The sequence below is a fragment of the Dendropsophus ebraccatus genome, chromosome 5 (genome assembly GCF_027789765.1).
Source record: "Dendropsophus ebraccatus isolate aDenEbr1 chromosome 5, aDenEbr1.pat, whole genome shotgun sequence".
NCBI lineage: Eukaryota > Metazoa > Chordata > Amphibia > Anura > Hylidae > Dendropsophus > Dendropsophus ebraccatus.
The window spans coordinates 51742738-51757516 of record NC_091458.1 but is presented as its reverse complement, the minus strand read 5'-3'; the positions used below and the strand labels follow the sequence as shown (position 1 = coordinate 51757516).

Here is a 14779-nt window from a genome sequence, read left to right as displayed (position 1 = left end):
CCTTAGAAATACTCTGGTCTGACTATTGTTAAACTATATGGCCTCAATTGTGAGCTTCATGTCTGAAGGAAACCTGCCCAATAATATCTCTACAGTGAAGCATGGTGGGGATGGCAACATTATGCTATGTGGGTGTTCCTTATTGCCTGGGACAGGGAGACCGGTCAGAGTTGAGTGAAAACTTAGGCAACGCAGGAGTGGCCTTGGGAAAACTCTGTGAATGTGCTTATATGGTCCAGCCAGGGCCCTGACCCAATTGAACATATCTGCAAACAGAGTCTACAGACGGCCCCCATTCAACCTGATGGAGCTTAAGAGTATATTTGAAAATCCCCAAACCAGGTGTGTAAACCTTGTGTGACCTTGTGGCTTCAAACTCAAGAAGACTGGAGGCTGGAATTGCTGCCAAAGGTGCTTCAAGTACTGGGTAAAGGGTCTGAATACTAATGTCAATGCAAGATTTTTTTGCATGATTTTGTGTGAAATAATATGATGTAACATGTGTCATGGCAGAATGTTGCTTTGAAGGACCTGTCCTCATTTACAGAATTATTGCCATACCACACTTTTCACTTCTTCATTCAGCCATATTTGTAACACAGTCCACCTGCCTTTCACCTATACCTTTTGTGTTTTTACAAATACCATGAAATTCCTGTTTGCCCTGTCCTTGAATTGTTTGCAAGCAAACCTCTCCATAAACCCCTCCGACCCTCGGGTAAAGAATTCTCTTTCTTTCATCCAGGTGACAGGACATGTCATGTTTATTTAAGCAAAGTGTGAACCTGTTGTTAGGCGTGGAACAGCTGATGTTCTGGTTAATGATTTTCAATTGTCCTTGTACATCCCATATAAACAGTATAAATCTTACGCTGGGTTTCCATGTTATGTCTTTGGAAAACATTCTGAATGCAATGGAAACTCCACCCCCATCCCCCATAATAGATAATAATCCTGGCAACATCCCATGGCTAAATAAAAAAAAATTACATTAGTGGGTTCCATGAACTCCAATACATACTAATGACCATCATGAAGTGTCACACACCTCCGACTGAGTGTCAGACTTATATGAAGGTTGGGGCCCTGCGGTCTGGAGATCAGTGTGAGGAAACCCAAAGGGGGTGCAGTGAGGTACGGACCAGTTGGCCGGGTGCAGAAGTTCTTCAGCTGGTCACAGATGGTGGCTCTTGGGCATAAGGGCATCCCGAGCTGTATGGGCTGGCATAGTGAATGGGGGTGCACAGCAAGTATAGACGGCAACACTTCCCCGAGATACATACCTCTGGCCTAATTATAGGTGAGATGCCTGCGATGGTGAGATACAGAAAAAAGCCAAAACACAGAAGGAGAAGAAGAGATAAAATAATGGCAAATGGCAAATAATAACAAAATGGCTGGAGCAAGGGATTTTCCCTATAGCGATTTGAGCCAGCTACTAAAAATTTTGCTTCCATCAAACATCTGTTTTCTGATTGTAAGTTTTTTTATTTATTTAATCTTTGTATACATTATTATGGGGGCGGCCATTTTGCCTGTGTTGTTTTTACAGCATTTGGATATATGCTTTACAGCAAACCCCATTAACATAGAGAGGAACATCTTAATGACAAGAATGGGAAAGATGTCTAGGCGTGGAGGGTGAGGCTGAGCTGTGAACATCATTTATTGACAATCATTTATTGTCTTCTCTATCTACTGGTGCCCCGTTTTGCTATAATTCTATACAGATTACTTTCCAGCAGCCTTCTGACTATCATCACAGGCAAAACAGGAAGTCTCAGCTTAGTGGTTAAAATTGAAAACTCCTGCAATATTTCAACTTTCATTATTAAAAAAAAAAACAGTAAAATGAAAGTACAAAAAGTACAAAAGAAAAAAACCTATACTTGTACTGTACAAAATGTGTGTGACTTAAAAACCTTATTCAAACAATAGTGCTATTTCCCTCAATTTAGTAGATCAGACAGGCTTCAATTTCTCAAAAAAAAAGAAAAAAAAAAGAAAAGTGACATCACAACCTGGTCTGTACCTGAAGGGTCCAGCAGAGGGCTCAGTATATGTAGAACTTACAAATAAAAAATGATAACAGGGCCCTTCCTGTGCCACAGCTAGATGCGGTGACAGGAGCATTAGTGCAACTAACTACCCCCCCCCCCCCCCCATATCGCACCAGCCCCCTCCCATGCAGCGGGGTGAACCCTTTTTAGCTGTCATCTATGGCAGTCCCTGCCGCCTCTCTCACACCCCGTCCAGCCCAGTGCCGTGCAGCAGGGCGAGCGCTCTTTATCTACCATCCTCTATTGGTCCCTGCCACCTCTCTTCCGCCCGCTGCAGTAATTGATCAGGTTCAGGACTTTGGGGTAGTCCTGAACCTGATCAATTACTACAGCGGGAGAAAGGCAGCAGGGACCAATAGACAATGGTAGACAAGGAGCGCTCGCCCCGCTACACGGCACTGGGCTGGACGCGGTGTGAGAGAGGTGGCAGGGACCGACGGTTCGGGTGCTGGTACAGTCGCTTTAAATAATGTACTAACTATTGCAATGAGGGCCGCCAAAGTATGTTACACAACGGCTTTTATTTGGTACTTAAAATGAAAATCAATGTGTGAACATAGCCTAAAGTTGTACATAGTGAAACCCAGGCCCGGACTGGCAATCTGGCAGATCTGGCAAATGCCCGGTGGGCTGCCCTGATTGCCAGTCCGTGGGGGCCGCCCAACTAACAGGCAGTGCCACGGCCCTCTGCCACAACGTTGCTAATTAGGGACTGGGGCCGCTGTCTGACAGAGGGGGCCATCCGCTGCCAGACACTTGTTATCCTCACTCTGACACACTCCTAACAGGCAGCGCTGCGGCCACCTATAGACACACTGCTAATCAGGGTCTGAAAGCCGTCACCGGACTGAGGGGGCCGCCCGCTGCCACACACTAATTATCAGTGACCCGTCACAGGAAACAGGCAGGCAGCACTGCTAACCAGCTTTCCCGCCACCAGACTGAGGCCCCTGCACTGTGACATAGCCGGCTGTGGTCACTGGAGGCTGCACTCCGCACTGACAGTCTTCAGCCCCACTAGAGGAGCAGGCAGCCTCCAATAATGAAGGGAACAGCTCCTTACTCCGCCCACCAGAAGAGGATGAAGAAGGAAGCCCAGCCAGACAAGAGGAGCGTCTCATGGCCAACTGGTATGGGGGAGGAGGGGAGACTTTACTCAAGCTAAGCAACTTACTAGAAAGGGGTTAAGTTGGGATGCAGTGTATCTCAACTTAACCCCTTTGGAGCCAGAGAGTCCCTACCTGCTGAGTGCACTGTGCCCAGCCCAGCAACGAAGGGGTTCAATGACTGGGTGCAGTGTGCTCAGCACAACAGGTGGGCAGCACTACACTTGGCCCAGCAACAAAGGGTTAAGTCACTTGACCCCTTTCCTCTTAGAGCCGTGTATAGTGCCGCCCACCTATACCGGAGAGATGATCTGAGAGTGAGCAGAGGGCAGAAGACTGTGCTGCACTGCTGGTGTTACATTACCAGTGTGCAGTTCAGCACACACAGTCCTCCCGCTCACACAGTAATACTAATAACAGCACCACAGTGTGAGCAGGAGCTCCTGGGACCAGTCTGCAGGCAGCACTGCAGCACATTGCACCCACAACAAGCTCTGTTACTGTAGTGCTCCTGTACTGACCTGGCTGCATCCTCCTCCCGACCACATGAGCTCTCCTCTATCCCTCATCAAGTGTAACAGCAGGGTGCTGGAAGGTGAGGGTGGCTGTATGCTGAAGAGAGGGGAGGGAGGTATTTACATGGGACTGTATGCTGAGGGGAGGGAGGTATTTACATGGGACTGTATGCTGAGGGAAGGGAGGTATTTACATGGGACTGTATGCTGAAGAGAGGGGAGGGAGGTATTTACATGGGGCTGTATGCTGAGGAGAGGGGAGGGAGGGATTTACATGGGACTGTATGCTGAAGGGAGAGAGTATATATCTGGGTCTGAATGATGAAGTGAGTGATAGTATTTACATGGGGCTGTATGCTGAACAGAGGGAGTTGTATACCTGGGACTGTATATTGACAGAGAGATGTGACTGTATGATAAATGGAGGGATGTTATTTTCATAAGACTGTAATGAAGCTGAGGAGAGGGGATTGCTGAGTTTATTTGGCCTCCCCCTTTTAGGTTGTTCTGATGCTGAGCACCTTTAGGCCATGTTCACATGGCATAAGACACCAGTTATTCTGTAACTTGGCCAGATCACAGAATGGCCGGTGTAGCACTATTATGTCCTGGTGATACACTGTGTGGTGGTATTATGTCCTGGGGGCACAGTGTGTGGTGGTATTATGTCCTGGTGATACACTGTGTGGTGGTATTATGTCCTGGGGGCACAGTGTGTGGTGGTATTATGTCCTGGGGGCACAGTGTGTGGTGGTATTATGTCCTGGGGGCACAGTGTGTGGTGGTATTATGTCCTGGGGGCACAGTGTGTGATAGTATAACATGGGGGCACAGTGCGTGGTGGTATTATGTCCTGGGGCACAGTGTGTGATAGTATAACATGGGGGCACAGTGCGTGGTGGTATTATGTCCTGGGGCACAGTGTGTGATAGTATAACATGGGGGCACAGTGTGTGGTGGTATTATGTCCTGGGGGCACAGTGTGTGATAGTATAACATGGGGGCACAGTGTGTGGTGGTATTATGTCCTGGGGGCACAGTGTGTGGTGGTATTATGTCCTGGGGGCACAGTGTGTGATAGTATAACATAAGGGCACAGTGCGTGGTGGTATTATGTGCTGGGGCCACAGTGTGTGGTGGTATTATGTCCTGGGGCCACAGTGTGTGGTGGTATTATGTGCTTGGGGCACAGTGTGTGGTAGTATTATGTGCTGGGGGCACAGTGTGTGGTGGTATTATGTCCTGGGGGCACAGTGTGTGGTAGTATAAAATCATGGGGGCACAGTGTGTGGTAGTATAACATCATGGGGGCACAGTGTGTGGTGGTATTACATCCTGGGGGAACAGTGTGAGGAGAGCTCCGCCGCGGAATTGCGCCGTGTTTCCTCAATGTGAACTGGCCCATACAGTATACTATGTGGGCTGGAGGGGTTAATGTGCCAGGGCTGCTTTTAAGTCCCAGTCCGGCCCTGGTGAAACCTCATGATGTGTTTGCATTTTTGCTGTATTTCTTTCTTTACATACTCAGAACCTACAAGGTCGGTCTGGGCTCTGCAATGTGATCAGCATTGCCAGGCCTAATCAAATCGTTTATGACATAAGGTCCCACATGATGTATCCTAGTAATAGTAATCACATGGCAAAGCCCAGACAGTTAATTTAATAAAAAAGTAGACACTATCAATTGGGCTCTAAACAAGGAATTGCACCAAAACTGTGAACGTGGGAATGCAGCCTAAGGCCTTATTCACATGTTCAGTAAAGTTGTCCCTAATTGTGGATCCATAATCAAGGTTCAACTTAAAGGGAACCTGTCACCCCAGGTGACAGGCTCCCGACCCCCCGCTACAGCCCCCTATACTCACCTGATCCCGCTTCTTGATCCGGTCGGGTCACGGATATATCAGCCACTGCAGCCCGGCGCGCGCGCTGAGAGAGGAGTCCAACGCTCATAGAGGATGACGGGAGAGTCCAGCGCTCCGTCATTCTCTGTGAGCGTTGGACTCATCTCTCAGCGCGCGTGCCGGGCTGCAGCGGCTGATATATCCGTGACCCGACCGGATCCAGAAGCGGGACCCGACGGGATTAGGTGAGTATAGGGGGCTGTAGCGAGGGGTCGGGAGCGGGTGACAGGTTCCCTTTAAGAGCACATTGATTTATATTGGGCTATTCATACAGTCCGTTTTAATTTTGATGCACAACCTGTTCTGTAAAAAATAAAGACAAGTCCTAGTGCGGATTGTGATTGCGGTACAGATTACCAATTGAAGTCTATGGGATCCGTGTTTTTTTGAGGATGTCACATCTGTGACATATGTAAAAAACACAGATGAAATCTAAGCAAACTAGTACTATTCATATTTTACGGAAACAGATGTAATTACAGATGCAAATACGGAGGATTTTCCACGGATCACAGAGAAAACACTGGACGTTTGAATGAGGCCTAAGGCCCTATTAACATGTCCGTAATTTTATAGATTTGTGATTTGTGCAGGAAAAAAAAAACAAAAAAAAAACGACATGCTATGGGATCATTCGTTATTTGCGAACATTACACAGGTAACGTCAATAATGTCCGGGGGGGGAAAAATATAAATACAAATGCATTTTGTAAAAAAAAAAAATGTGTGAATGTGGCCTGTAGTACAAATTCCATCTAACTACATTACAGCTGCAGCCCATAAGACTACATACAGCTCAGTGTATTCCTGGAGGTGAAGTCAGTAGTGCTACAAAATGTCTCCCTGCAGCCCTAGCCTTAAAATCACCTCTGAGTTTTATTTGCATCCTGTCCGCCTTTTGGTCTCCTAAGACAAGGACTGGCTTGTGGCAATCCAAATATATACAAATTAGTTTATTTGCAAGGATTATCTATTTCTATTACCAAGAATGATTTCAATGCGCATTTGGCACAGACTCACTGTAGCCAACCTGAAATAGGCATCCTGGTGCCAAATACTTCAGATATTTCTCATGACACAAATCTTCCTCCTTGCATAACATTTCTGTCAGTTCGTGAACAGTAACTAGGACTAAGGAGACTTGGCTCAAGCTTCTGCTGCATTCTCTGGACAATGCTGCCCCCGTGTGCTGACATTTAGGCATTGCAGTCATCCAGATCTGCTGGTTAACATTATCTATTGTGGATGGATCCCTTGAAACTTCTAAATATTATTATTATTTTTTTTAGTTAGTTAGTTATAGAAGACTTCTGCCATTCAGGAAGATAGTATTTTGGCCTCTAGGGTACTGTGGCTATAAGAGAAGCATTGTGCCCATTATTGTAGGGGGCATTTTACAGTGAGGGACCTGTGGAGGTTTAAAGGGAACAGTCACCAAGATAATGCTTTGCTATTCTGATCATCATAATATAGAGCAAGCAGAACTGAGCAAATTGATATCTTTCAGTATAATTAATTCTGTGTTAAGGAGTCATATTAAATCTTTTTACCCATAAAGATATACATCAATCCACTCAGCTCTTCTGCTCTATAACATGATGCGGGTAGCTTAGGTAGCAATTTCATGGTGGTTCCCTTAAAGCAGCTTGGTACTCTTATCACAGGGATATTATCCATATTTTCAGAGTATAAAGTCTATATTCAGTGTATAAGACTGGCACCCCTGCACCTCCAATAGCTATGTTCCTGTATAAAGTAAGACAATAAAGCCATTATATGTGACTCCTCCATTTAGGATTTTTACTCAATAGGAATATATTGGTAAGGAAGTTTGTAGATCTTTGTTTCGGAGCCCATTGCGAAACGTATTGTATTATACTACATGAGCACTTAACTTTTCCCCATTCATAAACACATGGGTCAGTAAGTGTAACTCATGCAATGAAAATATGTATAGCTTTGACTGCACATAGGAATACAGAAAAAGGCGTGTAACAGAAACATAATCCATGGCTGGTAAAGCAGACTCAATCTTAATCCTATTTCTTTGGCCCAGTCTGAGCTGCAAAACATGTTTGACAAGTTCTTTGATTCTGGGGCAATACCGCCACCTGGTGGCTCAACACAAAACTAACAGCTAGAGAACTCGCCCAAAGGAACCCTGAAGTGCAGAAGTTGCCCAAGGCCAAAGTTGCCCAAAGCTCCATCTATGCTCATGCGGCAGGATGAAGACTACAGGGAGCCATGGAATGAAGTACATAACATATTTCTACCAGCTATATCTAAAGTTTGATGGGTGTCTAAACACTTGGACCCTGGACTGTGGAGGATACAGTGGTAACTTGGTTTAAGAACAATTTGCAAGAAGAGCTCACAGTTTTTCAAAATTGTAACTTGGATTAAGAGCTCCCTGTACTGGGTGGGAGGGGTATGATCTGCATAGCACGGTCTACAACCCTGTACTGACCAATGAAGTCCCCCTCACCTTTCAAATCATAGCAGATCCACTTCAGGCTGGGGCTTGCATCAGGGGACAGGACTGTGGGGATAATCTCTTCATAGCTGTAACCCCACTATCCCTGGTCAGAGAGTCCTGCTATAATGTGCCCACATATATCCTGCTCATTCCTACATGATCCCTGCAGTTTCTGTCAGCCCTTGTGTTTCCCATCATCTCTATTCATGCTATAATGTTCCTGCACTTACACTCAGCTATACATACTGCTGCTATAATGTGCCTACACTCACACTCAGCCATTCACACTGCTGTATAGAAATGTTTCTGTCACTGTTCCTGATTGGTCCATGCTGAACACAGGTGCCTTCCCCATTCCTGTCATGTGACCACACAGACCTCTGACAGCAGCCCTGCTTCTCTATTCTAGCCTGTTGTACTGCTGCATTATGGGGATCTGCAGCTCCATCCTGTATCTGCAAACTGCTGCTGTTTTTCAGGTTTATGCCCTTACTATATATTATCCTCCACATGCTGATTGTATACTGTACAGTAACTTATAATATCACATATTCAGCTGTCTCTCAATGTTTGTTTCATCTGTTTAAGATGTTATGCAGAATAAAATAAATTATTATTTTTGGAGTGTGAAACCAGTTCTCTGCATTTCAGTGATTTCTTATAGGAAAATTTCCTTTGGTTTAAAAGTGGATTTGGATAACAAGTATGGCCCCTTAACGAATTATGCTCGTAATTTAAGGGACCGCTATATATATATTATATATATATATATATATATATATATATATATATATAGATGGCCTCTCATACTTACATAAGTGACTTTATCGGCTCATTTACAGAAGCTTACTGACAAATAAGTACATGGACTCAACATGGACAAAACAGAACTAATCTTTCCCCCATCTCGCTCCACCTAATCTGTCAATCACTACCAATGGCTGCACTCTATCCCCTATCCCCCAAGTCCTCTGCCTTGGGGTCACCACTAACCCTAATTCCACCCTTTCTTTTAAACCACACATCCAGACCCTGACCACCTTCAGCCGCCTTCACTTCAAAAACATTACCCAAATCCGCTCTTTCCCTGACTCAACACTCAACAAAACCCATCTCTTCAAACTAGGCTACAACCTATAACAATTCTGCATCACTCTGTGACTGGCTGCAGTTTACCTTCCGTTTCTCTCCCCGTACCTTATAGATTGTAAGCTCTCGCGGGCAGAGTCCTCTTCCCCCATGTACCAGTCTGCCATTTGCCTTCATGTAATGTGATTTTGTAATGTTCCAGTTTGTTAACGCTCTGGAATTCCACTATATGTAAAACCCGGAAAAGAAAATGGAAAAAAAAAAAGAAAAGAGAAACACTAAACTTATGTATCATAAATAAATCTCCAGAAAGAACCACAAACAATCTTAAAGGGAACCTGGCACCCTGGTAGAGCTCACCTGATCCCCCGATACTCCAATCCTGTCATTCCTGCTCCCGAAGCCGTTTCCACCAGAGAAAAATTGCCGCCCGGTGGTCTGCTTGCTCAATATGTAAATCAAAGAGATGAGTATCGGGGGCTCTACCGTGGGGTCGGGCGGGCTCCGCCCAGGGTGCCAGATTCCCTTTAAATGACCACAAAATAGATAATAAAATATTTTGTTCCTGTGTTGCATTTTTATCGGAGAGATTAAAGAGAAAATTAGAGTAAGCGCCATCTAGTGTTCAATTAGTGAATTACTGACATATATATATATAATAGAACATTGCTGATAGTGAGAGGTCATATTAAAAGGAGAAGTCCAATGTTTTCTAAAAGCTGTCAGCCTGCAGGGGGAGGGGGGGGAATGGATTCCAAGTAACAACTTACCTGTTCCCGTGCCCACAGTGAGCGGTGGGAGGGGCCGCGGGACTCCAGCCAGGCTCTGGGATCTCCATGTCATGACCTGGCTGATGGATTGACCGCTCAGCCAGTCAGTGACTGGGGCACTACGCCACTCCAGTCACTGACTGGCTGAGCGGCCAGTCCATCAGCAGGGACAGGCATCACCCGTCATGCCGCCGTAAGGAGATGCAGAGAGCTCCCGGCACCGTCCCTTTCTGCAGCACGCGACACCCAGCTGTTATGTACAGCCAGGGACCTCGCGCATTAGCCGCCGTGGCAGGCTAATTACCTAGTTAGATGCAGCTGTCAAAGCTGACAGCTGTATCTAACTAACGTTACAGCCCCATCCCTGGTGTCTAGTGGGGGAGATGGACCCCCACGATGCAATCGCAGAGGGGCAATTCCTTCTTCCTACCCGGGCCGGGCCTCAGCGTCTGTATGATGCTGATCCCGGCTCAGCAATAGATTGCTTCTGGCTGCAGCAGCCCTAAGCAATCTAACACCGATCTCATTGATCAGTGTATTGCAAGTACACTGCAATGATCTAAAAAAAAATAAAAAAAAGGTTTTTCCATCAATAAGAAACCCCCTCCCCTAATTAAAGTCATATTTGGTATCGCCGCGTGCGTAATCGCCTGAACTATTAAATTATCATATTCATAATCTCGCACAGCGTAAAAAACCCACCAAAGTGCAAAATTGCGCATTTTTGGTCACATCAAATCCAGAAAATTTGTAATAAAAAACGATCAAAAAGTTGCATACCCCATAGACCAAGGGTTAAAAGCGCTATAAGCATGAATAGAGTGATTTTAAGGAACATATATTTGTTAAAAATGGTTTGAATTTTTTACAAGCCATAACATAATATAAAAGTTATACGTTACATATCGTTGTAATTGTAACGACTTGAGGGACATATATAACAAGTCAGTTTTACCCCAGGGCAAACGGCATAAAAACAAATCCCCCCAAATAAAAAACATGCGTTTTTTTTCAATTTCACCACACATTTATCTTTTTTCTGGTTTTGCAGCGTACTTTATGAAAAAATACAGCCTGTCATTGCAAAGTACAATTAGTGGTGCAAAAATAAGGGCTCATGTGGGTTTCTGGGTGAAAAAATGCAACTGCTATGGCCTTTTAAGCACAAGGAGGAAAAAACTAAAACGCTAAAATTTAGATTGGTCCAGTCTTTAAAGGGTTAAAGGGGTAGTGCTTAACACACATTTAAAAGTTATATAACTTTGTGTCAATAAGTACCACATACAACAAGAAAAAGATCCCATTACGGATCAAAGAAATGCAGGGACAAACATAGATCAATATATCAAACAGAATTTTTTATTTAGACAATTCATATGAATAAAATACAATATATCACATTATCATGAAAAGAAAAAACACACAAAGGAATAAAACACGACCAAACAGATGGAAAAACATACAGGTGGTGAGGGGAGATATACACATATTTTATAGGATCATATATTGCACATGCTATTCAGGATATATGTAATTGAGGGAATGCAGGCAGCCTCCACTAGATGGCGCACTGAATGTAATTATATACAACACTAGATAATGTATAACCTGGCAGAAGCCCTGGAAAGTACGGGAGATACACAAATAAGTGTCTCCCACACAGAAAATAAACTAATGTCTAAAATTTATAAGTAATGGAGGATGGCTGCATTCAATATAGTCCCACTCACCCTACGCGCGTTTCGCGTGGCTTTATCAAGGGATGTGAGCATTGGGGGGAAGCCATGATCTTATATACCACCTTACAACCAATGAGAATTGCCTATGACAGGTGAAATAACTCACCCTAATGACGAGCTGACCGATAGTCTGAAGTTGCATCCTAATGGAGGAAGTGGGTGGAGACAGAGGGGATAGTCCATGTGGTCACGTGACAGCGTGCGTCACACGTGACTAAAGGGGATGGTCATACTAGTCATGTGACAACAATCGTCACTTGTAACTGGAAGTTGCGTCAGATCCCTCAAGTCACATGATCGCAATTGCGACCATGTGACTGGGAAGCAGCTAACACAGACAGGAACTTGTTGTCATGACAACGCCTTGTAGATCACATGACCGCAAATGCGGACATGTGATCAGAGCATAAACAGATCAAAACAAGAAAAAGACAGAGAGAAAGAATTCAAGGTGGATCCACAGCACAGCATAGACCAATATGTTCAAATTACCCTCTATCTCTCTATATACTGATATAAATAGTCAGAATATACTTTAGACTGAATATACATACATAACACCTAAGATGTATTATATTGCAAACTATCATGGACCATTGCATAACATACAAAAACACACAAGACAAATAACATTAAGACAGATAATACACCACAGTGATAGGTGAAAAACAAATAAAAGTGCGATGTGCAAAAAGTGCAAAAAAACACACGTGAATACTTACCACTTACCCTCAGAGGTGTAAATATATACAGAATATGTTACATTAATATAGTTAAATGTGTAGGTATACCGTAGATCAGTGTTAAACAGAAATGGGTAAATGAATATAAAGTGAACTATAGACTACTAAAATAATGTGCAGTTTAATTCCAATATTATGTGATTAATAGTATATAGACCAAAAATTTGCATAGTTATTAAACAAGTGAAAAAAATGCATATTGGTTGATACAACCAAATGCAGATGTGAGTTGTGAATATAAGCGTATAATGAAAACTATGCCTAATGCATGAATAGTAATATGTGCAAAACCTGCAATGAGAATGCATATAGACAATATAAAGACATTTAATACAGACATTTAATACATAAAAAGGTTATAAAGTGCAATATATCAGCGTATAAAGTGACCAATGCATATATGTAAATAAATTGATGTACCAGGTCCTAAAGTGCAATATATCATCATATAAAGTGACTAATGTGCATATCATCGTATAAGGTGACTAATGCATATATGTATGTATATTGACATAACTAGATGCAATATAATAAGCACCACTCATTACAGATAGTCCCTCTAGTCTCGTATATCGATAACGCTCCAAGGATGAAGAAAATTTGTCGGCTTCTCATTGATTGCAGATCCCAGATTTATATACTAGATAAAACACAATAACAAACATATAATGAAGCACTACAGCACAATTAACAAACAGGATTAAAAAATTATTAAAAATGTGTGCCAACATTGACACAACATATTAAAAATGAAGAAAAGGCTTCCTCAATACAGAATATTCATTTAGCGGACATGAAAAACACACGTTTATTAGTCAAGAAGGTATAAAACAGAAATATAAAATGTGGAATATAGAATGTGGAGTATAGGGCGGCGTCATTATAAGAAGGGGGCAAAGCTATTATACTCATTTAGGCCAGACGGAGCCATTGTTTTAAGGAGATAGATCCATCTCGTTTCCCTTTGTGCCAAACGTTTCTTAATGTCACCACCCCGTATGTTGGTATGGATCATATCAATCCCCCGTACTTTAAGGCCTGTTTCATCGCATCCATGGGCTAATTTGAAGTGCCTCGGCAATGGGTTTCTGGGTGAAAAAATGCAACTGCTATGGCCTTTTAAGCACAAGGAGGAAAAAACTAAAACGCTAAAATTTAGATTGGTCCAGTCTTTAAAGGGTTAAAGGGGTAGTGCTTAACACACATTTAAAAGTTATATAACTTTGTGTCAATAAGTTAAAGTGACTCTGTACCCACAAACCGCTTGTGCCTTCGGATAGCTGCTTTTAATCAAAGATGCAGTTATTGTCCTAAAAAACAACTTTTAAACTTGCAGCCCTGTGCCCTAACTTTGCACCACCCCTTCTTCCCTCCTCCCCACCTTCTTCATCATTAGGAATGCCACTGGAACATTTTCTCCTGTCTGAACATTGCACAGGTGGGGAATAGGAGACAATCTGCCTGGAGCATTCCTAATGATGAGGAGGGCGAGGAGGAGGGACAGACAGGTTGTGCCAGTCTAATGCACACACAATCTAAGCCACGGCCGTTGGGAACAGGGCTGCCAGTTTAAAAGTTGTTTTTTAGGACAATAACGGCATCACCTGCCGAACGGACCCCAGGACAGATCTTGGATTCAAAGCAGCTATCTGAAGGTTTGGGGGGGACAGATTGTGGGTACAGAGTCACTTTAAATAAAGTATACATACCAAATAACTGTCGACCTCGTCCTCTTCTCCCGGGCGCCATCTTGGGTCGATGTCATCAGAGCCGGGGAACGGGCCTGGTCTCCTTCCTCTTCGCTGTCTTCCACAGCAGTGAATGGGAGAGGAAAAGGCTGCTGGTGCCCTGATTGGCTGAGTAAGCTGGAAGCCATGTGATGCGCTCCAGCCAATAAAAAGGCTGCCAGCAGCCCTTTCTCTCCCATTCACCACTCCGCAACCCGGAAGTGAGGAAGGCGAACGAAGATGGCGGGGACGTGACCAGCAGGAAATTCGATCGGAAATCAGCACCGGAGGAATGGTAAGTATATACCCTGTAGTTTGTTTGTTTTTTTTTTGGAAGGGGGGGGGGGGGGCGCCGGAGTACTTCTTTAAGGCAATTTTTTTAAGTGTCCTCTATTATGTCCTCTCTCATAGGACATAATAATAAACCCTTATTAGGTCACACAAAGTGGAGGGTTACTTGTTCAGGACCTCCTCTATCAACTAGAATGGAGCATCTGCTCTGAAGAACTCAGTAACAAATACAACTGACAGGTGGTTCGGTAGCTGGACCTGGGTGACCAAACTGAAAGGATCAAACTGTGCTGGGCTTTTGCAGCTCAACCCCGTGAGCTTTATCCCTTTATTTGCATATTAATTCTGATGCTTATATC

General features: G+C 43.8%; 1 long non-coding RNA gene across 1 annotated transcript in view; it reads right to left on the bottom strand.

Moving 5' to 3' along the window:
• LOC138792573 (uncharacterized) overlaps positions 1-11958 on the bottom strand; it is a 70920-nt gene extending 58962 nt beyond the window's left edge. Inside the window, exon 1 of the long non-coding RNA XR_011363156.1 lies at positions 11766-11958. This is a non-coding gene — a long non-coding RNA (uncharacterized lncRNA). The remainder of the gene's footprint in view (positions 1-11765) is intronic.
• Between the last annotated feature and the right edge of the window lie 2821 nt (positions 11959-14779).